General features: G+C 38.0%; 1 protein-coding gene across 4 annotated transcripts in view; it reads left to right on the plus strand.

Annotated features, from left to right (window-relative positions):
* The window catches only part of UNC13C (unc-13 homolog C), an 839,460-nt gene that overhangs the window by 193,870 nt on the left and 619,196 nt on the right, over positions 1 to 26,394 (plus strand). The gene's annotated exons all lie outside the window — the stretch shown is intronic.

Here is a 26,394-nt window from a genome sequence, read left to right on the forward strand (position 1 = left end):
TTCTGTGTTTACTCTTGGGAGAAGGAATTTAGTTTCAAGGAATTTGCATGTTTATTCTGAGAAGAATCTTATTTTACTTGGCTCCCCCAACAAGCTGGGCTTGACAATTTAAAATCAACATTCTTTCAAATAGGTCATACTAAAATAAGCACTATACTCTGAGGATAGAGATTTCTGTGCTAGGATTAGTCAAAAAAGGCCCTTCATATTTCCAATTTAATGGCATCAGGTGTCAAAGGAAGGGTGGGTGAAATCAAAGAGCAGCCTGGGGTCTACATTTTGGTTTTGTATAGGGATAGGGAGAAAGATAAACTTAATCTTAAAGAATTAAGAAAGATAGATTCCTAGATTTACCACTCCTTTCCCCATCACTTCTGTACTTTGGAGCATGCCAGCAGGAAGAACTAGGTGTACACAGCCAACCCCATCCTGAACCATGGATGACAACTTCACTCACTACTTACTGATGAAGCTAAGGGAGGACATTAACGTCCCAGGCTGTGCCGGAATGGTCACAAGTCACTCTTTTGAAGGAGTCAGTAAGGAGATAGAGACAAGTATCTTCCTCCTAAAGAGTGGAGTAGAATCTCTTGACCATTATGGAAATGAAAATAGTACCTTACCTAATAATTTTCCTTGACCTCCTAGGGGAACAATTTTGGATCATATAGTTTTGAAAAGTAGCTACATATAAGTAAAAGTTTTGTTGACTTTTAATTTCTCAACCAAACTTTATCTCAGTCCCTTAAAATTTACTTTATTTGCATGCTTATCTCTTTATATCTTTAGGATAGTTTGATATAATCTCAGTTTTAATTGATCATATACTGTTAATGGTTTCTTTGAATATGGAAATGTCATCTTCAAAATACTCTACATAATACTTCACAAATTTATATATTTATATGATCAAACATTATTTGTTATTATAAAATAATATAATAATTTATTTATCTGGTAGCTGATTATGGCTTCATTTTCTGTGATCAGATACAACTTCAAACTGGTCATGTTCTGGCTAACATGGGTGGATCATTGACTAAACAGATACCTTCATGATTAAACTATTTTAGACCCTAAAACAATTGAAATAACTATTATGGTTCTCTGTTCTAAAATTCTGTTCATATAAAACAGCATATCTTATGTAATTTTTTTAAAAAACATAAGTCAAGGGCATCTTGGGTACATAGGCTGTGTTTTTTGGTTGTTATTTTTAAAGGGAAGCATTGTCAAATATTTTTAAAATTGATTTGAAATGGCAGTAGCTAAAATTTTATGTAAATGTAATGCATACTGGAATATCTTATTTTGGAGTGACTTTTAATATTAGATATTCTTATTACTGAAACTCAGTTCATAGTTCAAAGCCTGAAATACAGGTCAGGATTTTGACATTATATTTTACTTACTCTGGATTCAGAGAGATCTACTCAAAAGCATATTAAGAATAAGCAAAGTGTGTAGGTGTGTGTGTTTGTTGTGGTGCAACACATGAGTGTTTTCATGCCAATTGGTTAAGGTATCCAAAATGTTAGGCAATATTATAAATACAATGAAACTATATGTTTCAAAAAAGAAAGTGGATCTTCATCAACTCATAAAAAGGTCCCCAGTTAGCAAACTTTTGCAAGGTAGTTTGTTACTTATAATGACTATTTACATAGCTAAAATCCTAGTCTTTCAGTGGTACTTATCCTCAGAAAATATGAATTCATTTGGTTATTCACACAGCACCCACTTCGGAATCCTAACATAGGAAAAACAATTGTGTACCACATACCTAACACACCAGGTGTGTCATACCTGACACACTGACTCCAGATGACTCAAACCACTCTACCATCTTGGAACTTGGCTTATTGTCCTATGAGCCAACTTTGAATGGAATCTGTTGGATATCATTTATCCTACAGGAAAGCATACATACATCTTTAAGATGCTCTCTGATGGCTTGAAAGGCACCAGATTGACTACCCAGGAGGTTGCAGTAGCCTAGATTTTAAAGGCCATCTCTTCTCTCTTTGGCAGCAGTCAGGCAGTTGTCCCCCTCCTGTGACACCAATATGCCTCATGAGGAAGGGCAGCCAAGGGAGGGCATTTTTCAGGCCCCTTCCCGGTTCAGAGCATCCCAAAGAGGTGCCAATCGTCATGATGGCTTCTGTGCCCATGGCCATCTGCTTACTGGGCTTTGGGCAGATGCCAGCGTATTTTTCTCTTCATGACGATGCAGTCACCATTAGGTAGCAGTGCTGTCTTCTCTCCATTACTGACCTGGCAAGGTTGGACCTTAGATCTCTTGCTGTAAACAATGTGAGAGGTGGTTCTCCTTGATGGAATTGTTGGCTTATGAATTTGAATCAATTATTTCAACTTTTGTCTTCAGGGTCCTGGTAAAGAGGGACTTTTTAAAGACCCCAGTGTACATGGATGTTTGATGCCAGTTTATATGAGAATCTTAACTTTGAACAGCAGGCCAATCAGGAGAGAGATTTTAGTCTACATGTAGCCAGAACCTCCACGAGGCCATATTCTTCCCTTGCTGCTGGACTCTATGTGTGTAACTGGTCTGAAACACACCATGATGGTGAATATCTGATCCCCTTCTCTTAGCCTTTCACCACCCATCGACTGGAATTAATTAATATCTCCTCTGAATTTCCCTATACCTATTTCTTGGAGCTCTGGTGTCCACCTTTATAATGACAATTTATCTGTATTCCTTATGTTCTCTTCTAAGGTGTAATCTGAGGGTCAGAAGTCTTGTCTTTTCATTCTTTCATTTGACCAGTGCTTTATACAAAGATGGCACTGAATGTGTTGGATGAATGGCTACATCAAAGGAAGCAGGATACTGAATAAAAAACATGAGCTTTCAAGTAAAATCCAAATCCAAACTGTGGCCTTTACTTGCTAAACTGTGCCTTTATTTCCTAGGGGTTCAGAAGAGATGCAACCTTATAATTGAGTACTATTATATACCAGGCATTTTCCCAGCGTTTTATCTATCTTTTTATTCCTTTGTCTCTTAAAGCATCACTGTAAGTTTGATTCCATTATTATCTCATTTTACAGGTGAGGAAACTGAGATGCGGAAAGCTTACATAACTTGTTCAGTGTCATACAGGTAGTAAGATGGTGAATATAGAATTAAATAGATGGTTAATTTGGTTTTTGAGAGCAGCCATATGCTTACTCCCCTCAAAGATTGTTTTGTTCATGTTTTAAGGTGGAGAGACGTGATGAAAGATGGAGGTAACCTTGGCCACAGGCAGGGCTGATTCCAACTAAAGGATTTTCACAAGAAAATAGAAATACTATGAAAAGCACTGAGGTTTTATTGTTAAATAGTTCATTCTCAGTTTTTCTAGTCCAAATGCATGGTTCATCTTATAAACCAAGGCTTGTAGAGCCCAAAAAATACTGTACAACAGATGTTTGAAGGATGATGTTCTAAAGTCTGAGTACACTTTACAAGGAATTAGATTCTAAAGTCAGTTTGAAGTAAGTTTTTCAAGAAAAATAGTAAAAAATGTTTTGTTTTGAAATGTCATTTCCAGGCTGCCTGTACGTTCTGGAAGAGGCTGCTGCTAGACAGGATTGTAAAGTCCATGAGTGAATTTCCCTTTCCATTGCTACTGTAATGCCAGAGCCTGCCCCAGTATCTGGCATATTTATCTAGTCCACAAATAAATGCTAGACTCCTCTCTAGTTCCGTGGAGAATTCTTAGAATTCAGATAAACTTTAAATTTCTTTCTTTCTATTAAAAAGGCTTTTTAAATCAGATATATTTTAATATAGTACAAAAGGGAGAATGTGATGGAGAGTGAAAACTTGACTTTTCTCACCTTTGGCTCAGTTAATCACATCTTTCTTTCTATGATGATGTTAACTTATACATCTTTAAAAACTTACTGAATTTACTTAAATTCCAGGTTTAATGTTAAAGAATAAATATTTCAACTAAGTTTTGGAGGTTTGTTGGTCCAAGTTTATCTATCAAGAGGTGCTTACACTTTTGAACATCTCTGGGCCTCTGCTGTGGAGAGTCCAGCTCAGGAGCTACGAAGTCTGCCTTTTTAGGGTGTTCTCTGAGGCAAGTGAGCATCAGAGCACAATTGAAGAGTGCCACTGAGTACTGTGTAGCAAATACTATACCTGCCCACGAAGGATTGTTTCATCTCCTCTTTTCTAATTGGAAGAGATAGAATCAGTCTAAGAAAATGTGTGAATAATTTGCTTAAAATAAAGAATGATTTATAATTCTCCAGAGCAGCAGGTTATTACACTTATGAGGAGGTTTTGGTAATTTCTACACATTAAAATATAGAGAAGCAATATATATAGTCCTTCAAATGTAAACATTCTTCTTCAAGGCAAGTATAACAGTACTAGTAATAACAAAAGACAGCCCATTTGTAAAATGTTCTATTTAAAATCAGTGCATAGCAATACAGTTTTGGTTTAGTATTGTTTGCTTCCAAGTATTCGATAATTACTTAAAATATCAAGTGATTGTCTTGGTTTTTGAGACAGGCTATGATCTATGTAAGGAGTGAAGGGGCCAAGGATCCTTACAGGCAGTGGAAACAGCTAGCATCTCTGCTTCTTGCTAGACAGAAAGCCCAAAATGCCCAAAGGAGTAATTTTTTTAGGAGAGAGGATTGGTGCTCAAAAGAACACATGTGTTTATAAATCACTTGAGTGGGGAGACAGGTAATGCTGGTGTGTACAAGAAGATAGTTCCAAGTGGACCCAAAGCTATTATTCTGATGTGGTATGGAACTAAGAGATAGGAAGAGAACCAACACATGCATAACACCTTCCAATTCTATTCACCTCTAGAATCTTTAAGTACATATTTAATCTTTGTTGTATGGTATTAGCCCCACTTTGCAAATGAGGTGACTGAGTCTTAAAGAGGCAAAGGCAGGTCTGAGGCTACACAGCTAGTAAGAGTATTGATGGAAATTGATGTACATATAACAGAATTTAGCATCTGATGCTCTTTCCATGACATCTCATTGCAAGTGTAGGTGAGTCTTTTCATGAAGGGACATAGCTTATATTTTTAAGCATACGGATAAGTTATGCTTTTAAGATCAGCCAGTTTTGTGTTGGCTGCTGTAGTAAATATTGATCTCTGTTAACACAAAGCGAGTGATAATAGTTTGGGATGAGATAGTGTCATATTTTTTAAAAAGTTTAGAAAATCTGGAAGGGTGACAGTTCTCATATTAAAAGACTTTATAGAAATTAAGGAGTGCCAGTAATCAGAGTTTTTGAGGAATGAAAGCATTTTACAGGAGGTAGAGAAGAAATTCACAAGGATACACAAAGGTCAGCTTTTAACAGGAACAATGAATTTCTAGGGTTCAAAGATTTTGTTTATTTATAATTATTAATGGCTCCAAACTGTATTCCTATAACATTTGTCTTTGTAGGGAAACTAAAAATATAACACATTTTACAAGGAAATATTAACTGGTGATGAAAGATGATTTCCAGATTATACTAATAATATTGCTTCAAAGCCTGCAGTATAGATTTCAAACTCCAGGGATTCAAGGAAAGGTATTATGCCAAAATCTCAGATGGATAGGTTTTTTTTTTTTTTTTCCCCGCTAATGTCATTGTTCATATAGTTTTTGCAAGTTCAAATAGAGAGCTTCTATAGAAATTGTGAATCATGTGAGACTTTTCTGTGGAGTGTGGGATAAAATAAAGAAACTGGAGTCTTGTGTGAGACACAGGAAAGTATGGCCTAGTCAATTGTTATTGATTAGGTTAGAGTTTGAGGTGCTGGGATCTGACTAGATATACCCACTGGGGTAACTCAGGCTCTGGGATAAATCTCAGGAGGAAGTGAAGAACGAAAGCCCAATGCATTAGAGGAAAATCTCCTACTTGGAAAACATACCTCAGACTACAAGTGACTACTAGGGAACCTAGAGTCTAACTCTGGGCATCAGTTGGGGAGGTAGAGAGCAGCCAAGAACAGAGAGAACTGGGGACCTGATGTGGGCAAGAATTTTCCCCAGGAAGGCAGTTTTTTGATTGGGCCTTGGTTACTTGTTTAGGGATTAGGAAAGGATCTGAACATCTCAGAATAGGAACTACTCAGAGGAAAGCAAATCCCGGAGGGATTGATATACTAGATTGGTCATCTAGAGAGTGACGCAAATATCTGAACCTGGATCTCTAGTCAGTAATGAGTCTCTAATACAGGTTAAAAAAATAACTTGATTGTTCCCCTGGCATCCAAGGATTGAGCTCAACTTGCAGGCAGTGACCTGATGCTGAGTTTCAGGTTGCTGGGTTACCCTGACCCCAAATAAAACTGGTCTCCATGATAAGGTATTATTAATAGTTTAGGTTGCCTCCATAGACTACAAGACCAGAAGGAACTAAATGCATTAATAGATTTCTTCACCATTGTTTATTCCAACCTACGGTATGCATTTTCTTATTCTTTTTAAAAGGAAATTGTTTTATGGAATCTTGTTAACTATCTCATTCATCAAACTTGGTTCACACTGGGTCTCAGCTACTTCCAAAATAAAAGAAACCCTTAGAGGATAAAAATGAATAACATTCAGCAGATTCTAACAACTATGATATGACTCTGTAGTCAATCTCAAGGATACTTTGAGCAGTGTTACTTAAAATAAATATCTCTCTCTACTCCCTCCAGCCATCTTCACTGCCCCAACTAATCCCTTACTTCTGCAATTTAACCATCATTACTACTTTAAAAAGGATAGAACTAATCTCCAAGTATTAAACATGATGTTTATGTGGGTATTTTTTATTGTAGTGTTGGCACACACAAACACACACATTAATTTTCTTAAGAACCCTGTAAGATAGGTGGCTTGATAATAGATAACATTTACTGAGTGCTTTGTTATGTGCCAGACACTTTTCTACATATTTTACACTATATTAAGTCATATAATCCTCACGATAATCCTATGAGATGGATACTGCTATTATCTCCATTTTATTGATAAGAAACAGAGATAAATTTACCTAAGGAGAGGAGAAAAAAAGGAACTAAGAAGTACAAGAACCAGGATTTAGAGTTAGCATTTCTTTTCCAGATTCTATGTGCTTACTCACTGCTGCTGACTTTAAGATTTCAGAAATTAAGTATTGCTATTCAACTTTATAAGATGGAGATGTGAGCTGGCAAAATGTTGATTTACCTGACAGCACGGATTTATCAGCAGATCTGCAGTTACCAGCTGTCCTCCCAAATCATAAGCCAGCACTCAAGCTATCAGACCGTTCTTCCATTTTACATGACATTATTACAGGAAACATGATTATCCAAGTATCATTTCTGTGAAACTCGTGATAAACTTGTTGGTTGCAAGTAATAGTGGCAACAAGAAATGACAGATTGAATATGATCTTACTTCCCGGAGATGTAGGTTAAGCTTCCCCTTTCCTTAATGCCTTTTCTGATGCTTAATGATGTCTTGTGGAAAGTCCATGGCTTTCATTTTCTATTTCTGTTATTTAGTGATTACAGTTAAAGACATACACACTCTTATGGGCAGGCACACACACAGAAGATGTGAATTTACTCAGTGTTAACAGCGTCGTATTTTACTATCTGAGGAAGATCAATAGGATAATTCCCAAGTTGATCAACATTCTCTTTGCAGTTTCTCAACACATAAAACAACTTTTGTGCTGCTTCCTTTTTTTTTTTTTTTTTAAGAATTAACTCTCACAGATTTAATTCTCGTACAACATCAGTGAGATAGCCAACCTCTTCAAGTATCTGTTCCCTCAAGTTCATTACTAGCTGTTATGTAGGTTGTAAAACTGGCACGTGATGGGACCAAGGATCAGCTCCAGGACTTCTGAATCCTATTCTGATGCCCTGTACACACAGCATACCCTTAGCTACTATATACGTTTGTGCTTCTTTCTTCTGGACTTGAGAACACCTAGTCTGCAATACAAACTTTTGGAGCTGTGTCAAGAGTATCTCTCTGCTGAATATTAAAGTTAAGGTTTCTCAGATTTTAGAATACAGAAGGATCACTTGGAAGCACTTGGTGAAAATATAAATTCCTTGACCAAATCTTTGGTTAATCTCAATGCAAGATGAGTCATGGATCACATTAAGAAATACATATTAGTTAATAGTTAATAACACTGCTTTTGTCCTTTTGTTTTTTGTTGGATGATTTCATGTTCCATTGGCTTGAGTTTTCATTTTTGTGTTGATGGTCCTGAATCAGTGTCTTTGGGCTAACTCTTCCTTCCCCAAAACTAGACATTCCTTCTTTTAGTCATTAGTTCACCCACTAGTTCCTTCATTCCTTAATAAGTATCTAATTGCCTGGCTAGGCATCTGGGTTATAGTAGTGACAAATCTTATTTGGTCTTTGTCCTTGTGAAGTATGTATGATGAATTTAAATTTCAAAAGCATACAAATGCGTCATTTTAAACTTTGTGGGAGAAATAAGTAGAAAGTGCTAAGACAGCATCTTATTTGAAGTTTAGAAAAGTCTTCCCTGAGGAAATGACATCTACCCTGAAGTCGGAAGAATGAATACCTCTAACTAGGCTAAGGGAAATAAAAGAAGCATTCCAGGCGGAGGAATGTATTGAGCCAGAATCTTAAGGCAGACAGTGCTGTGATATATTTAAGAAAATTAAGGAAAGCCTGATGTGGCTGGAGTCTATCAAGCAAGGCAGAGAATGGCATGAGACAAATCTGGTGAAATATCCAGAGCCCAGATTTCTCTGAGTCTTGTGGAGCAGTTGGCACTTTTTCTTTTCTCCTAGTTACCACAGATTGACCAAAATGAATGTTAGACTCGATTCAAATGGGATATTCCATCGGTCTCAAACTCACCATGCCTAACAGCAAACTTTCTTCATCCTCTGTCTCCTAATCCTGCTTCTCCTCCTGGATTTCCTCTCTCAGTACATGGCACCACTACCCTTTGTTTGCTCAGGTCAGAGAACCATCGTTCTTAGACCCTTCCTTGTCACTCTTTAGTAGACATTTGTCTTCTTTTTGGCTGCTCAGCATCTGAATTCCTTTCTTTCTGATATTCCTGATGTGTAAGTCCTTGGAGGGAGGTGCTTCTGAAGCTGGAGGTGACTGGAAATTCATCCTCCCTTCACTTAGCAGCCCAGACTTGAGAACAGGACTTAAGGCTTCATTAACCCTCAATCCATCAAGAATTCTGAATTTGAATCAGTTATTTCACAAGCCCTGACCATTTGACCATCTAATTATCTCTCAACCATAGCAAATTCTTTCCAACTTCTTGTCTCTACCCTAGTTCTAGAAACCATCATCTCTTGCCTGGTCTATTACTAGAATCTCCTGTCTTTTTGCCCTAGTTCCACTGTGGTCCCCACAGTCCATCACCTTTGTGTATCCAGAGATACATACAAATCCACAAATCTTTTAAGAACATCTTTGTAATACTTTGAGGATGAGGTCCAGCAAGCATTGGGCTCATCATGCTGAAAGTGCCTATTGCTGCTTCCCTCATAGGCAGTGAGTTGCTGGTCATTGCCAGGCATCTCTCACAATATCCCTCAATGACCACCAATGAGGTAGCCAAGCAGAGGGTTAAACACAGGGGCCCTGGAGTCAACCTCCAAGTTGTCTAATCTCAGGCAAGTTGTTTAATTTCTCTGTGGCTGAGTTTCCTCAAACTCAGCAAATAATAATCATACCTCCATGTACTAAAAATAAATAAATAAAAATAAAGTGGGTTTTCAGACAAACCAGTAAGTATCAGTAGGGAGCCAATCTATCCAAAAAGCAAAGAGATTTCTTATTTTGATCTTAAACTGTTTCTGAGAAATTTTTGCCAGAAGTCAAATGGTACTATTATCTTCTTTCTTTCTTTCTTTCTTTTTAACTGTTGGGTCTTTGTTGCTTTGCAGGCTTTCTCTAGTTGCGGCAAGTGGGGTCTGCTCTTCACTGCAGTGTGCAGGCTTCTCATTGCAGTGGCTTCTCTTGTTGAGCAGCACGGGTTCTAGGCCATGCAGGCTTTGGGAGTTGCAGCTCCTGGGTTCTAGAGCGTGGGCTCGGTAGTTATGGTGCACAGGCTTAGTTGCTCCACGGCATGTGGGATCTTCCCCACCCAGGGATTGAGCCTGGGTCTCCTGCATTGGCAGACAGATTCTTTTCCACTGAACCACAAAGGAAGCCCCAAGTACTATTACCTTCTTATATGTTTCCTAACTGAACTAAACCATTTAGAATGCATTTTGGGAAGTGACCAATTATATGATTATTTTTGTGGTTTGACTTCTTGAAAGACTGAGCCTCGGCAACTTAGCACAAAGTGCTGGACACAGTATTAATAACTACAGTTATTGATATTTTCATGGAACATGAAAACATGCAACTTCTGGCTGGTTAACTGTTTTGCCTCAGGGCAATTTCAGCACAGAGAACTAAGGAAATCCAACAGCATTTTTTGAGTACTAGAAGTGTGATGTACTCAGAATTAGGGCTTTGGGATGGGAGAGAACACAAGACACTAGGCTTAGATTTGCTCCTTGATAAGGTTACAACCTAATTCAGGTCAATTCAAAATTATTTCTTTTAGGGATAGCAGATGCAAATTAGCATATATAGGATGGATAAACAATAAGTTCCTACTGTTTAGGACAGTGAACTATATTTAATATCCTGTGATAAACTCTAATGAAAAAGAATATGAAAAAATATATGTGTATTTGTATAACTGCATCATTTTTCCATACAGCAGAAATTAACACAACATTGTAAGCCAACTATTCAGCAATTTAAAAAAAACAATAAAATAGTTTCTTAAACTAACTGTTTTAAGAGACACTGTGGCTTGTAATCAAATATTATTATTCAATTGTTTATTATAAAAATATTCATTAGCACCTACCTGAATGTATACAGTGAAGGACATCATAATTATAATTAGGAGAGGACATAGAAAAGATAAATCACCAGATAGCTAATGACAATTACTATTTAACTATTAATTCTCATTTAACATGTAGCTGTTATTACTAGTAAGCCTAGAAAATAAAAAGGAATCATCACATTAAAGATAGCAACTAACATTTATTCATCTCAAACTATATGACAGAAGTGAATCCTTTGCATTCAATTTTCAGCTGAAGTTTCCACAAACCACTGAGTGCGGCAGTGTTTCTGGAGCTTCAGGTCACACATCTGAGCCTTTCTCTGGTTTTGGCTGCAGCTGTCATGGACCACAGCATGGGTGCTCAGCCTCATCTTTCACTGCCAGCCTCCCAACTCAAACAGGTGCCTTCATTCTTTTGAATTTCTGCTTTGGAGTCTCCCTGATGTTCAGGGATTCTCATCAGCAGCCTTCATGCAAAGGTGTTGTGGGGTTATTAGAAAAATGCATCAGCCTTCTACCTACCCTTCAGGAGACCACAGCTCTGGAGGGCCTTGCTGAATCAAGCCCCTGTTGTCTACAGCAGCAGCCCCAGCGATGCACCCTTAGACTAGACCCTACTTCTCTACCTCGTTCTTACTGCTTCTCCTTTCTGCTTCTAGGGACCACTTCCCAAAGAAGCTACTTATACCCTCATGTCCTCGTCCTAACCTCTACTTTTGTGGAAACCCAAACTAAGACATGCAGTCATGACTATTAATGCCCTCACTTTACTGAAGAGGTAACAGAGACTCAGGCCATTAAGTTTAGTGTCATTTACCTAGCTGAGTCACCTTAAGCTGAGCCAGGGTTTGAATGCTCGCTCTTAATTATTATACTGCCTCTTGTGAACAATAGGAAGATATTGATATTTATGAAAAAGGCCTCACTAATTGTAATCAGAATGCCTAGGTTTGAGAGACCTTAGAAATGATTTTAGACAGTGATGTGAAGTGGGTTAGAGATTAGTGTTAGTGACAGCACTGAATGAGTAAACACACCTCTGTGTATATTGAAGACTATCAGGACTAGATTGTGTAGAAGTGAATGGGGCTTACGTGCTTCTTATTACCGCCCCCCACCAGCCCCTGGCTCCCAGTATCCTGGGCTGGCAAGTTCTGTGTCCACTGCTCCCTGCCTTATCATCCCCTGCCCTTCCCAACACTGCTTTGTAGAGTGACTCTGATATTTATTGTAATTGATTTTCAGTTCATTAACTGCATCTCCTGGGGATGTTGGCATTTTTACACCTTTTCTCTTCTGTGATACAATGACAGGTTTTCTTGCTGATAAAGCCATTTAAGGAATTGGCAAACAGATGAACTATATAGTTTCTGGATAGGTGAGTTTGTCCAGATATCCTGAAATCTCACCATTTCAGTAACAGAGCACACATAAGGCCAGGCTTGAATGAAACTATCTTTAAACAATTTGAAGTCTCTACATTTTTGACGTGGGGTTAACAGGACTGATAGACATGTAAAGAATCAGAGCGTTATTTCTGTGCAAATATTTTGGAAGGAACACAAGCGTGTGTTTGCCTGACTGAGTGTGAATACATGCATAATGACCCAATTGGGCAGGTAACAAATGATTTTCATGGATGCCTTTTATAGTCAATACAAGAATAAAAACCAGACAGAGTAAATCTTTGATCTGGCTCCATAAATTTAACCACAGTCCCAGCCAAGTATATTATAAAATAATGTGGATACATTATTTTTCAGTTCAGTTCAGTTTAGTTGCTCAGTTATGTCCGACTCTTTGCGACCCCATAGACCGCAGCACACCAGGCCTCCCTGTCCATCACCTACTCCTGGAGTTTACCCAAACTCATGTCCATTGAGTCAGTGAAGCCATCCAACCATCTCATCCTCTGTCATCCCCTTCTCATCCTGCCTTCAATCTTTCCCAGCATCAGGGTCTTTTCAGATGAGTCAGCTCTTCACATCAGGTGGCCAAAGTATTAAAGTTTCAGCTTCAGCATCAGTCCTTCCAATGAATACTCAGAATTGATCTCCTTTAGGATGGAGTGGTTGGATCTCCTTGCAGTCCAAGGGACTCTCAAGAGTTTTCTCCAACACCACAGTTCAAAAGCATCAATTTTTTGGTGCTCAGCTTTCTTTATAGTCCAACTCTCACATCCCTACATGACTACTGAAAAAACCATAGCCTTGGCCAGATGGACCTTTGCTGGCAAAGTAATGTCTCTGCTTTTTAATATGCTGTCTAGGTTTGTCATACATTAATATTAAAACCAATTATTAAACAAAAAATTTTTTTTGCAAATCACTGATGAACTTTGTCATACATTTTGTCTGTTACAACTCTAAATTATTTCACAGGTCCTTGATTCTTATGGTCGGTTGCTTAAGTAACTCATTTTTCTTCCCAAAACTTAACTAGTCAATGGAGTATTAATTAGAAGGATCTCCTTTTCTCATGAAAAAGACATGGCTCTGTGCATCTTCTAGGCTGAGAAATATTATAGAAGTGCTGAGTAGTATTACTGAGCTATGAATGTATTTATTACTATATTTATTACTATAATTTGATTCTGTTGGTGGCTTTTGTTTCTCTGGCATTGTTCAGTGTGAGTATAAATTACTTAGAAAAAAGAAACAGTTTGTGGATAAAAAAGTTATTTCCATGTCAAGGTAAATCAAATCAGATGGACAAGAAAACACTCTTCTGATTACAAGACTGAATAAACATGAGGGATGCTTGGAAACTTTGTCCAACCTCTTGGACTTCCCTGTTGATAACTCAGGTTTGAAGTGTAAATAACTTTCCAACAATTGCTTATTTATCATACTCTCTTTAGCACAAGGTACCCAGTTTTTGGAAAACTCAGACTCTCTTATTTATTTATTTTTATTGAAATATAGTTGACTTACAATATTGTATTATTTTCGAGTAAACATCATAGTTATTCAACATTGATATAGATATACTCCATAAAGAGTTACTATAAAGTACTGGCTATATTCCTTGTGCTGTACATTATATCCTTGTATCTAATTTATTTTATACCTAGTCGTTTGTTCCTCTTAATACCCTTCACCTATCTTGCCTATCCCCACACCCCTTTCCCCACTGATAACCATTAGTTTGTTATCTGTCTGTTTATATTTTGTTATATTCAGTCATTCGTTTTATTTTTTAGATTCTACATATAAGTGGAAAGAGAGTGTGCTGTCTTTTGTCAATGGTTTCCTTTGCTGTGCAAAAACTTTTAAGTTTAATGAGGTCCCATTTGTTTACTTGTGCTCTTGTTTCCTTTGTGTGATGAAACAGATCAAAAAAAATATTAAGTTCCATGTCAAAAAGTGTATGGCCTGTGTTTATTTTCATCTGGGAGCTTTATGGTTTCTGGTCTTATATTTAGATCTTTAACCCATCTTGAGTTTATTTTTGTATATGGTGTTAAAAAGTGTTCTAATTTTATTCTTTTCCATGTAACTTTCCAGTTTCCCCATCAACACTTACTGAAGAGACTGTCTTTTCTCTATTGTGTTTTCTTGCCTCCTTTGTCATAGATTAATTGATGATAAGTGTATGGGTTTATTTCCGGGGTCTCTATTTATACCATTGATCTTTATATCTGACATATAGCTGGATATCAAGAAGTATGATGCTTCCTGCTTTATTTCTTAAGTTTTCTCTGCCTATTTCAGGTCTTATGTAGTTTTATACAAATTTTAAGGTTATTATTTGTTCTAATTCTGTGAACATGGTGGTTTGACAGGGATTGCATTTAATTGGTAGATTTCTCTGTGTAGTATGGACATTTTAATATTAATAAGATTAATTATTCCATCATATGAAATGTTGGGCTGGATGAAGCCCAAGCTGGAATCAAGATTGTAGGGAGAAATATCAATAACCCCAGATATCCAGCTGACACCACCCTTATGACAGAAAGTGAAGAAGACCTAAAAGCCTCTTGATGAAAGTGAAAGAGGAGAGTGAAAAAGTTGGCTTAAAACTCAACATTCATAAAACTAAGATTATGGCATCCAGTCCCATCACTTCACAGCAAATAGATAGGGAAACAATGAAAACAGTGAGAGACTATTTGGGGGGGCTCCAAAATCACTGCAGATGGTAATGGCAGCCATGAAATTAAAAGATGCTTGCTTCTTTGAAGAAAGGCTATGACAAACCTAGGCAGAATATAAAAAAGCAGGGATATTACTCTGCCAGGAAAGGCCTGTCTAGTCAAAGCTATGGTTTTTCCAGTATGTATGGGTATGAGATTTGGACTATAAAGAAAACTGAAGGCCAAAGAATTGATGCTTTTGAACTCTCATGTTGGAGAAGACTCTTGAGAGTCCTTTGGACTGCAAGATGAAACCAGTCAATCCTAAAGGAAATCAGTCCTGAATATTCGTTGGAAGGACTGATGCTAAAGCTGAAGCTTCAATACTTTGGCTACCTGATGCAAAGAACTGACACATTGGAAAAGACCCTGATGCTGGAAAGATTGAAGGTGGGAGGAGAAGGGGTCAACAGAGAATGAGATGGTTGGATGGCATCACCGACTTGATGGACATGAGTTTGAGCAACCTCCAGGAGTTGATGAAGGACAGGTGTGCCGCAGTCCATTGGGTCAGAAAGAGTCGGACATGATTGAGCAACTGAACTGAACGGAAAATTAATTATTGCAATCCATGAACATGGACTACCTATACAATTATTTGTATCCAGACTTCTTTTAAAATGAAACAGCAGAAAACATAGAAGACAGGTAGATTTAATGTAGCATTTCTTAGACTAATGGGTCTTAGGCTTTAAGGAGCATTCTCAATGATTTAGCCCAATTCTGTCATTTGAGAGTGGAGGAAAATGAGGACCTGGAGGTTAGATGTTTTGTCTAAGATCACACAGTGATGGTGCTCAAGAGCTTACTACAAACTGATTCGCCTCATGTTCAGTTCAGTTCAGTCCCTCAGTCGTGTCCAGCTCTTTGCAACCCATGGACTGTAGCACACCAGACTTCCCTGTTCATCACTAACACCCAGAGTTTGCTCAAACTCATGTCCATCAAGTCGGTGATGCCATCCAACCATCTTAACCTCTGTCGACCCCTACTCCTCCCACCTTCAATCTTTCCAAGAGTTCAAAAGCATCAATTCTTTGGCCTTCTTTTAATTTCATGGCTTCAGTCACCATTTGCAGTGATTTTGGAGCCCCCCAAAATAAAGTCTGTCACTGTTTCCATTGTTTCCCCACCTATTTGCCATGAAGTGATGGGGCCAGATGCCATTATCTTACCTTTTTAAATGTTGAGTATTAAGCCAACATTTTCACTCTCCTCTTTCACTTTCATCAAGAGGCTCTTTAGTTCTTCTTCTCTTTCTGCTGTAAGGGTAGTGTCATCTGCATATCTGAGGTTATTGATATTCCTCCTGGCAATCTTGATTCCAGTTTATGCTTCATCCAGCCCTGCATTCCACATGATGTACTCTGCATATAAGTTAAATAAGCAGGGTGACGATATACAACCTTGACATACTCCTTTCCCAATTTGGAACCAGTCTATTGTTCAATGGCGTTGAAACATGAATAATATCATATATGAAATGAGTCACCAGTCCAGGTTCGATGAATGATACTGGTTGCTTGGGGCTGGTGCACTGGGACGACTCAGAGGGATGGGAGGGAGGAGGGAGGAGGGTTCAGGATGGGGAACACGTTTATATCTGTGGCGGATTCATATTGATATATGGCAAAAACAATACAATATTGTAAAGTTTAAAAATAAAATAAAATTTAAAAATATATAAAAAAGAAAAAAAAAAGCATATAATGTATCCAGACAATGGGTTACTCTGTTGTCATTACAAAGAATGAGGTATATATAAATGCTTGTATATGGTAAGCTGAAAAAATTCCAAGATGTAGAACAGCATGTGCTATATGACTCTATTTGTGAAATATTTCCCTATGTTTTTCTATTTCTTGGTTTTAAATCATAAGCATGTATTATTTATATAATAAAAACAAGCCATAATTCCTTAATGGTGATGGTGAGAACACTTACTGCTAATTAACATACTGATAACTGACTTCACAGGAACTTATCATTACCAATTCAGAGAGACTTGTATAGGGAGCTCCCTTCAAATTCTTTGCTCTTATACCAACCACTTGAAATCTAAAACCTATTTCTGGGTGTGTGCACCTTTGTCACTAGGGAGGTAGCAAGCTCTGACTTTATTTACAGAGGAATATCTATGTGCATCATCACTCAGAGGGGAATGGGGAAGCTGATTTCTGTCAGTGATAAGAAAGCTTTTGTCATCTAAGATGTCAGTGACTCAAATGAGAATGAATGAGAGCATGATGCCAGGAAGCAGAGACAGTTCAGGATAAGACTCCAAAAGCCTGGGCCACTCACAGAGAGGTTTCACACAGAAGGAAGATATTAAATCAAAGAAAGCAGGATTTACATTCTTAGATGAAGTCATCGGCTGCCTGGCAAAGATAGAAAAGATGAAGATGTGGTCATAAATTCCTCTGTCTTAAAAGGCAGGTCAGGTAGTAATACTTGAGTAGTTTTGTAGGCTGGCCATCTGGGACTTGAGTTACAGAGAATTATTGTTGTCCTAGGGACTTGAAAGCCAAGGTAGGAGGTTGGTTTCGAGACCATAACCCTTTCTTTCCAGGGACGTTTGTCTCTACCTACCTTTGGTCTTGTATTCATTCCCAATGAAACTTAGAAACCAAACTATTTTATATCTAGATGCTACATCAATAGTGTTAGAACACTTGCTGAAGTCATGGGAATGTCTCATATGAATTAGATAATTATTTTTCTTAAAGAGAACACTGCATCCCCAAATAGGCCAAGCTAGTCTCTAATGTTAGAAATCAGGTTAGTGCTTACTCTAGCAAATCAAACTCAGGTCTCCCACATTACAGGAAGATTCTTTACCATCTGAGCCACCAGAGAAGCCCAGATAATCTGTTTTCATTATTCAGTCACTCAGTTGTGTCTGACTTTTTGCAACTCCATGGAATGCAGCACACCAGACTTCCCTGTCCTTCTCCATCTTCTGGAGCTTGCTCAAACTCATGTCCGTTGAGTCGGTGATCCTATCCAACCATCTCATCCTCTGTTATCCCCTTCTCTTCCTGCCTTCAATCATTCCCAGTGTCAGGATCTTTTCTAATGAGTTGGCTCTTTGCATCAGGTGGCCAAAGTATTGGCATTTCAGCTTCAGCATCAGTCCTCCCAATGAATATTCAGGACTGATTTCCTATAGAATTGATTGGTTTGACCTTCTTGCAATCCAAGGGACTCTCAAGAGTCTTTCCCAATACCACCGTACAAAAGCATTAATTCTTTGGTATTCAGCCTTCCTTATGGTCCAACTCTCCCATCCATACTACTGGAAAAACCACAGTTTTGAGTATATGGTTTTTAATATGCTGTTAGCATATTAAAGTAATGTTAGCAAAGTAATGTCTGTTTTTTAATATACTGTCTAGGTTTGTCGTATCTTTTCTTCCAGGGAGCAAGCGTCTGTTAATTTCATGGCTGCAGTTACCTTCTACAGTGATTTTGGAGTCTGTCACTGTTTCCATTGTTTTTCCATCTATTTGCCATGAAATGATGGGACTGGATGCCATGTTCTTAGTTTTTTGAATGTTGAGTTTTAAGCCAGCTACTATAATCTGCTATATTATAAAATAATCTCCTATAAAATATTATAAAATAATCTGCTACTATATTTCAAATGGGTTTCCCAGGTTGCACAGTGGTAAAGAATCTGTCTGCTAATGCAGGAGACACAGGAGATGCTGGTTTTATCCTTGGGTGGGGAAGATCCCCTGAAGTGGAAAATGGCAATGCACTCCAGTATTCCTGCCTGGAAAATTCCATGGATAGAGAAGTCTGGCAAACTACAGTCCATTCGATTGCAAAGAGTCAGACATGATTGAACATGCATACAATATGCTATAGATGCTTGTATAACTATCAAATTATATACTCATATCAATGCATAAATTAACTAAAAGCTGCTTTTGTTAACTAGATTCTAAAATGAGGCTTCCCCTGTGGCTTAGTGGTAAAGAATCCATCTGCAATGCAGGAGATGCGGGTTTGGTCCCTGAGTTGGGAAGATCCACTGCAGGAGGAAGTTGTAACCCAATCCACTATTCTTACCTGGAAAATCCCATGGATAGAGGAGCCTGGTGGGCTACAGTCCGTGGAGTTGCAAAGAGTCATACACAAATGAGCACAGTATAGCAAAGATACTAAAATAGCAAAATAACTATGGATGTTTTCTAATTGCTTACCCAATAACAAGCTGAGCCTTTTATATATTTTTTATTTCTGCAAAATGATAGATAAGGAAAATACTATTATCGCAATTTCATAGCTTAGGAAGCCAGAGAATAGAGAGCTTGATCTACTTGCCCAAAGTATGTTGTATAGAGAAACTCAGAGTAGAAAACCTAGGTCTTTCTGTCTAGAAAGCACTTACTTTTAAACATTTCACTGTGGTGCCTAAAAGAGCAAAAAGCAAATTTTTTGCATCTTTTCATATGCCTCTTGGCCATCTGTATGTCTTCTTTAGAGAAATGTTTACTTAAGTCTTCTGCTCATTTTTTTATTAGGTTTTTTTCATACATATACTGAGCTACATGAACTGTTTGCATATGTTTGAGATTAAAGCAAAGGAGAAAAGGAAAGATATACCCATTTGAATTCAGAGTTCCAAAGAATAGAAAAGAGAGATAAGAAAGCCTTCCTCAGCGATCAATACAAAGAAATAGAGGAAAACAATAGAATGGGAAAGACTAGAGATCTCTTCAAGAAAATTAGAGATACCAAGAGAACATTTCGTGCAAAGATGGGCACAATAAAGGACAGAAATGGTATGGACCTAACAGAAGCAGAAGATATTAAGAAGAGGTGGCAAAAATAAACAGAAGAACTGTACCAAAAAGATCTTCATGACACAGATAATCATGATGATGTGATCACTCACACTCACCTACAGCCAGACATCCTGGAATGTGAAGTCAAGTGGGCCTTAGGAAGCATCACTATGAACAAAGCTAGAGGAGGTGATGGAATTCCAGTTGAGCTATTTCAAATTCTGAAAGATGATGCTGTGAAAGTGCTGCATTCAATATGTCAGCAAATTTGGAAAACTCAGCCGTGGCCACAGGACTGGAAAAGGTCAGGTTTTATTGCAATCCCAAAGAAAGGCAATGCCAAAGAATGCTCAAACTACCACACAATTGCATTCATCTCACATGCTAGTAAAGTAATGCTCAAAATTCTCCAAGCCAGGCTTCAGCAATACGTGAACTTCCAGACATTCAAGCTGGTTTTAGAAAAGGCAGAGGAACCAGAGATCAAATTGCCAACATCCACTGGATCATGGAAAAAAACCAAGAGAGTTCCAGAAAAACATCTATTTCTGAAATGCTTTATTGACTATGCCAAACCTTTGACTGTGTGATCACAAGAAACTGGAAAATTCTCCAAGAGATGGGAATACCAGACCACCTGACCTGCCTCTTGAGAAACCTGTATGCCAGTCAGGAAGCAACAGTTAGAATTGGACATGGAACAACAGACTGGTTCAAAACAGGAAAAGGAGTACGTCAAGGCTGTATATTGTCACCCTGCTTATTTAACTTCTATGCAGAGTACATCATGAGAAACGCTGGGCTGGAGGAAGCACAAACTGGAATCAAGATTGCCAGGAGAAATATCAGTAACCTCAGATATGCAGATGACACCACCCTTATGGCAGAAAGTGAAGAGGAACTAAAGAGCCTCTTGATGAAAGTGAAAGAGGAGAGTGAAAAAGTTGGCTTAAAGCTCAACATTCAGAAAATGAAGATCATGGCATCCGGTCCCATCACTTCATGGCAAATAGATGGGGAAACAGTGGAAACAGTGTCAGACTTTATTTTTGGGGGCTCCAAAATCACTACAGATGGTGACTGCAGCCATGAAATTAAAAGCCGCTTACTCCTTGGAAGGAAAGTATGACCAACCTAGACAGCATATTCAAAAGCAGAGACATTACTTTGCCAACAAAGGTCCGTCTAGTCAGGTCTATGGTTTTTCCAGTAGTCATGTATGGATGTAAGAGTTGGACTGTGAAGAAAGCTGAGTGCCAAAGAATTGATGCTTTTGAACTGTAGTATTGGAGAAGACTCTTGAGAGTCCCTTGGACTGCAAGGAGATCCAACCAGTCCATCCTAAAGGAAATCAGTCCTGCATATTCAATGGAAGGACTGATGCTGAAGAGAAACTCCAGTACTTTAGCCACCTGATATAAAGAGCTGACTCATTTGAAAAGACCCTGATTCTGGGAAAGATTGAGGGCAGGAAGAGAAAGGGACGACAGAGGATGAGATGTTTGGAAGGCATCACCAGATCAATGGACATGGGTTTGGGTGGACTCCGGGAGTTGGTGATGGATAGGGAGGCCTGGCATGCTGCAGTTAATGGGGTTGCAAATATTTGGACATGACTGAGCAACTGAACTGAACTGAACTGAGATTAATCCCTTGTCAGATGCTTTGTTTGCAAATATTTTCTCCCATTCTGAGGGTTGTCTTTTCATCTAGTTTATGGTTTCCTTTGCTGTGCAAAAGCTTTTAAGTTTAATTTGGGCCTATTTGTTTATCTCTGTTTTTATTTTCATTACTCTAGGAGGTGGATCAAAAAAAGATCTTTCTGTGGTTTATGTTTTTTTTAAGTTTTGTGTTTTTTTAAATTGCCTTTATACATTAAAATATTTGGGTTACTTCTTGAGCATTTGATAAACAGAACAGGTGTTTATGTGATTCTCTATATATAATAAGTGAAATTATAAATAAGATGAATATCAAGTTCTCTTAAGCATCCCAACTCTGTTTAGAAACTTGAATAAATTATCTTTGAGTAACTGGACCACAGTTCCAACCAATTAATTTTGATTAAATTTAGAATACTCTGGCTTCTAAGTTAGCTTAATAAATTAAATTGTCTTAAATACCATATTTTGTAATACTTTAATCACTAAATGAAGACTATTTCTAGTTTTATAAAAACCAGTTTCCTGAACTTACAACTATTTTCTGATTATGGTTTTAATTTATCATCTCTGTGCTAAATTCTAAAATTCCTGTTTAATGCCAGTTAAAGTTACATATCAGTAAGCAATTTGGGCCTAGATGAAGCTTTTGATTCTCCCTGTGTCACTTACCTACAACTTGACCTGCTTTGATGCTATGACAACAGAGACTTCCTCTCCTTTAGAGGACATTGTTCTCTCCTGGGTTCAGACTGTCGTTAACATTTCTGTCCAACTTCCCTCCACTCCCTACATTGAGATTGTAATTCTCTTCACAACTTGATTAGGTTTTGCACTTATTTGATTGTCTTAATTCTTTTTAATGTTTTCCCATCTGGCTCAAAACATATTTTCTTTCTCTGCCATTGGATAAATCACACACATATGTAATAGTTGTACAATCTCATTTAGCCTTGTTGCCTTATTTGTGTTACTGAAATTCTGTATTCTTTTCATGCTTCATGCTGTTCCTGACAGGCAGAGCCACAGTGAGATAGAATGACATAGCATTGGATTCTGTGTGTCCTTTAGATCTCTGGTTCCACAAACATTACACTGAAGTCAGGCTAATGACAGTAAGGAAAATGACCACCACCCAGAACCCCTCCACACAGCATGGCTACTGTTGACTTGGAGCATATGGACTTCCAGTCTCCCAAGGTTAAAGTGCTCCAGGTGTCTGTTCTTGGACTCTCCTTTTTTCTACTTGCACTTTCTTTCTGTGTGATTTCATTCAGTCCCATGATTTTAAATGCTACATATATGCTGACAACAGCCACTTTTATATTTCTTACCTCTTTCCCAAACTCTAGAGCATTATGATCCAGCTGTTTTCTTGATGACTTTATACTTCGATGTCCATAATCTGATTTCTTCTCACATGTTCATTACTTCCCATCTGTGACTCTACGATATACCTCCATCATCTCTGCCCTGGGGTCCTGCAGTGGCCTCCAAATTAACCTAGCTGCATCTGCCTTTCTCCGCTTGACTCTTGCCAGTAGCCAGGGTGAGGCTGATAATGTTAAAGCATGTTATCATGTCATCCTCTACTAAGAACTGTACTAATGGCACATCATTTTCCTCTGACTCAGAGCCAGAACCCTTAGCTTGGTCCTATATCATCTTCTGCCCATAACCTCTATGAACTCTTTTCCTTTTTCTGCTCCTGAGCCTCTTATTCACTCTGCTTCAGCCACACTGAATTCTTTGTGTTCCTCTAGTTCACCAGAGCATTCTGCTTCAGGCTAGGGTAGAAGCTTGTCTTAGCAGACACTAAGACAAGTGAATGCAGCTAGTTTATTCTAAAGGTGATGCCAAGTTAACACTGTTTGGGAGAGAAGAGATGAATCCGATGGGTAAGAAGCCAGTTGAGGGTGTGTGACTGCTGTGATCATGTGGGCCTAGACCCACTGAATAACTCTAGGACCTCTCTGCTTTAGATATAGTCTGTGAACCAGCAGCATTGGCATCATTTGGGAATTTATTAAAATGAGACAGTTAGATCCCACCCTAGACCAACTGAATCAGAATCTGCATTTTAACAAGGAGCTCAGGTGGTTCATATGTCCTAACAGATGTTTGAGAAACACTGCTCTAGGGGATCCTGTACAGCATGTCTCTGAGCCTACCTAAGGGCAGGGGACCTGGGAGGAGGTTGTCGTCACTTCCTTAGCTGTTATTGGCTGAGTCCTGATTTCAGGGCCATTCATTTCTGGATTGTCTCACATACTGGCTGAGCATGCTCTATGGCCTGAAAATAGGGACTTGCAGGAAGTGAACCACAGTTGTTTGCAGTATTCTGTCTCCAGATGTGTGAGGTACACACCCAGACTACGGGTAGGGTACCAACAGCATGTGCTACCAAGACTTCACTGTAGCTATTATCTCAGCCTGAAGTGCTCTTCCCTCAGGTATTCACATGGCTAAATCCTCCTCCGCCTCTAAGTCTTTGCTCAAATTTTACTGTCTCACTGAGGCTTTCCTCTTTTTAGTTTTGCTACCTGCATGTAGGAACTCAGAATTCCCAATTCCCGTCATATTGCATTTCCCTGTTTTTCAATTGTACTTACTCTAATTCACTGAATAATTCATTTATTTATCATGTTTATTGTTTGCCTTTCCACTGGGAAGTTAGCTCTATCACAACAGGAAACTTTGTTTTGCTTACTTATTTGAATAAGTAAATTTTCCTATTTTTGAATATAAATAAAATAGTATATATAAACTTTTCTGTTCTGCATTTTGCTTATCATAAATATTTCTCATATGATGAAAACCCATAATAAATGTCATTTTTATTGGCTGCCAGAAATTCTAACATCTCTATAAATTATAATTAAACATTCTTATAATGTTTGGCATTTCTTCCCTGTTTTGGCAATTATAAATAATGCTGGCATGAGCTTCTCTGTGCATAAGTCTGTTTCATTTTAAATATAATTTCTTCAGAATGGATTCCTAGAAGTCAAAATATTAGACAAAAGCTAAAAATTATCAAGACTCTTGATATGAACATAGAAAGTTTTCTTTATTTCTGTCCCCAAATGCCTCTACTCAGTAATGAATGAATATGCCTGAATCACCACCTCCTTTCCATCAGTCTGAGGCAGGATAGTACAGTGGTTAAAAGCAGGTATCTGGAGACAGTAATTAAGAGCAGGTTTCTGGAGACAAACTGGTTTGGATTGAAACCACTTCTCTGACTTACGAATTATGTGATTTTGGACAAGTTATTTCACTTACCTGTGCCTCACTTTCCTTATCTGTTAAATGGGAATGTTGCAAATAATGTTGCTTACCAAACAGGGCTGTGGGAAAGATTAAATTACTTAATGCAGGTAAAGCACTTAGATGAGTGACTTGAACATGATAAGCACTATGTAACATTATCTATTATTATATTACACCTTTTCAATATAATAACACATTGATGAGTGAATAAAGGACACTTTGCTTATGCTTTATATGCATTTTGAAGTTGGGTCTTGTGGAAGTTGAAAATTTCCCTTTATGTTTGGCGTTTATGTTTTGCATTTGAGAATTTTATGCTCTCGGTGTTTTTTTTTTATTGGTTTACATAGTAGGGATATTGATTTCTTATATTTGGAGTGAATATTTTTCTAACTAAATATTTGCTCTTTAATCATCTATCTTTGATATCTACAAATTGTGTATATTATGATAGTATATTAACATTTTCCTATATCATGTCTTCATTTTTTTAAGTTTAGAAGATTTTTCTCATTCAGAAATGAGAGAGAAATACACCTATATTTTAGATTTAATTTTTATTGTTAGTGGTTTATTTTTTCTTCCTTTATCTCCTTAAAATGCACTGTACTGTATTTTAGGAACTAAGTTCTAACTTGGCTTTTATTTCTGATCACTTAAATTAGCCTGTCATTTTTGAGGGAATTTGGATAAGGACAGAGAAGAAATTGGACAGATTCTCTTCCTCAGTCATCAGAAGCTGTGGTGAAAAGTTTCATGGGAGAGCTCTTTTTCAACATTTTCACAGGAGTCCCATGAAGCTCCTCAGGGCTTCAGTGTAAACTCCCCTGCACTCTTTCTAATTGGCAGGGGCATTAACTGTAACTCCTTCATAGCTGAGTTGAGACAGTGATGCCCAGAGAGCTTTAACCTGGGGGAAGATTCTGAGAGGCTATGGAATAAATGTTCTCACATGGACACCAAACATCTGGCTTTATATGAATAATTTGATGCCATCTGTCACAGAGGCTGTTGCTGGGCACGGTTCTGGTAATGGAACGTTTCTAGTACTTCATCCCAACTGAAGCTTATCTGTCCTGGGACTACAGTGCTCTCAGTGGTGAAGAGGATTGTATGTAAGATTTATGAAGACTGCAATATTTAAAAACTTGGTCTTTTACTTCTAATTTAGCATGGTGGAGTTGGGGCTTGGTATTATAAGAGTTGTGTGGTTTTAGGTATTGGAGCTCTTAGATTCAAATGATTGCCAGAATATTTTTTCTTATTTTCGGTTAGTTTCATTTTTTATAGTCAAATAAAAACAATTGGTGGAGAAGGCAATGGCACCCCACTCCAGTACTCTTGCCTGGAAAATTCCATGGATGGAGGAGTTTGGTAGGCTGCAGTCCATGGGGTCGTTAAGTCGGATACAACTGAGCGACTTCACTTTCACTTTTCACTTTCATGCATTGGAGAAGGAAATGGCAACCCACTCCAGTGTTCTTGCCTGGAGAATCCCCTGGACAGGGGAGCCTGGGTGGGCTCCCATCTATGGGGTCACACAGAGTCGGACATGACTGAAGTGACTTAGCAGTAGTAAAAACAATTGGAACTTACCATTGATAAATGTGACCTTATCATTGAGAATGC

This window comes from Bos grunniens, chromosome 10 (genome assembly GCF_055505025.1).
Source record: "Bos grunniens cultivar Pamir isolate PY7600 chromosome 10, Bosgru_T2T1.0, whole genome shotgun sequence".
Classification (NCBI taxonomy): Eukaryota; Metazoa; Chordata; class Mammalia; order Artiodactyla; family Bovidae; genus Bos; species Bos grunniens.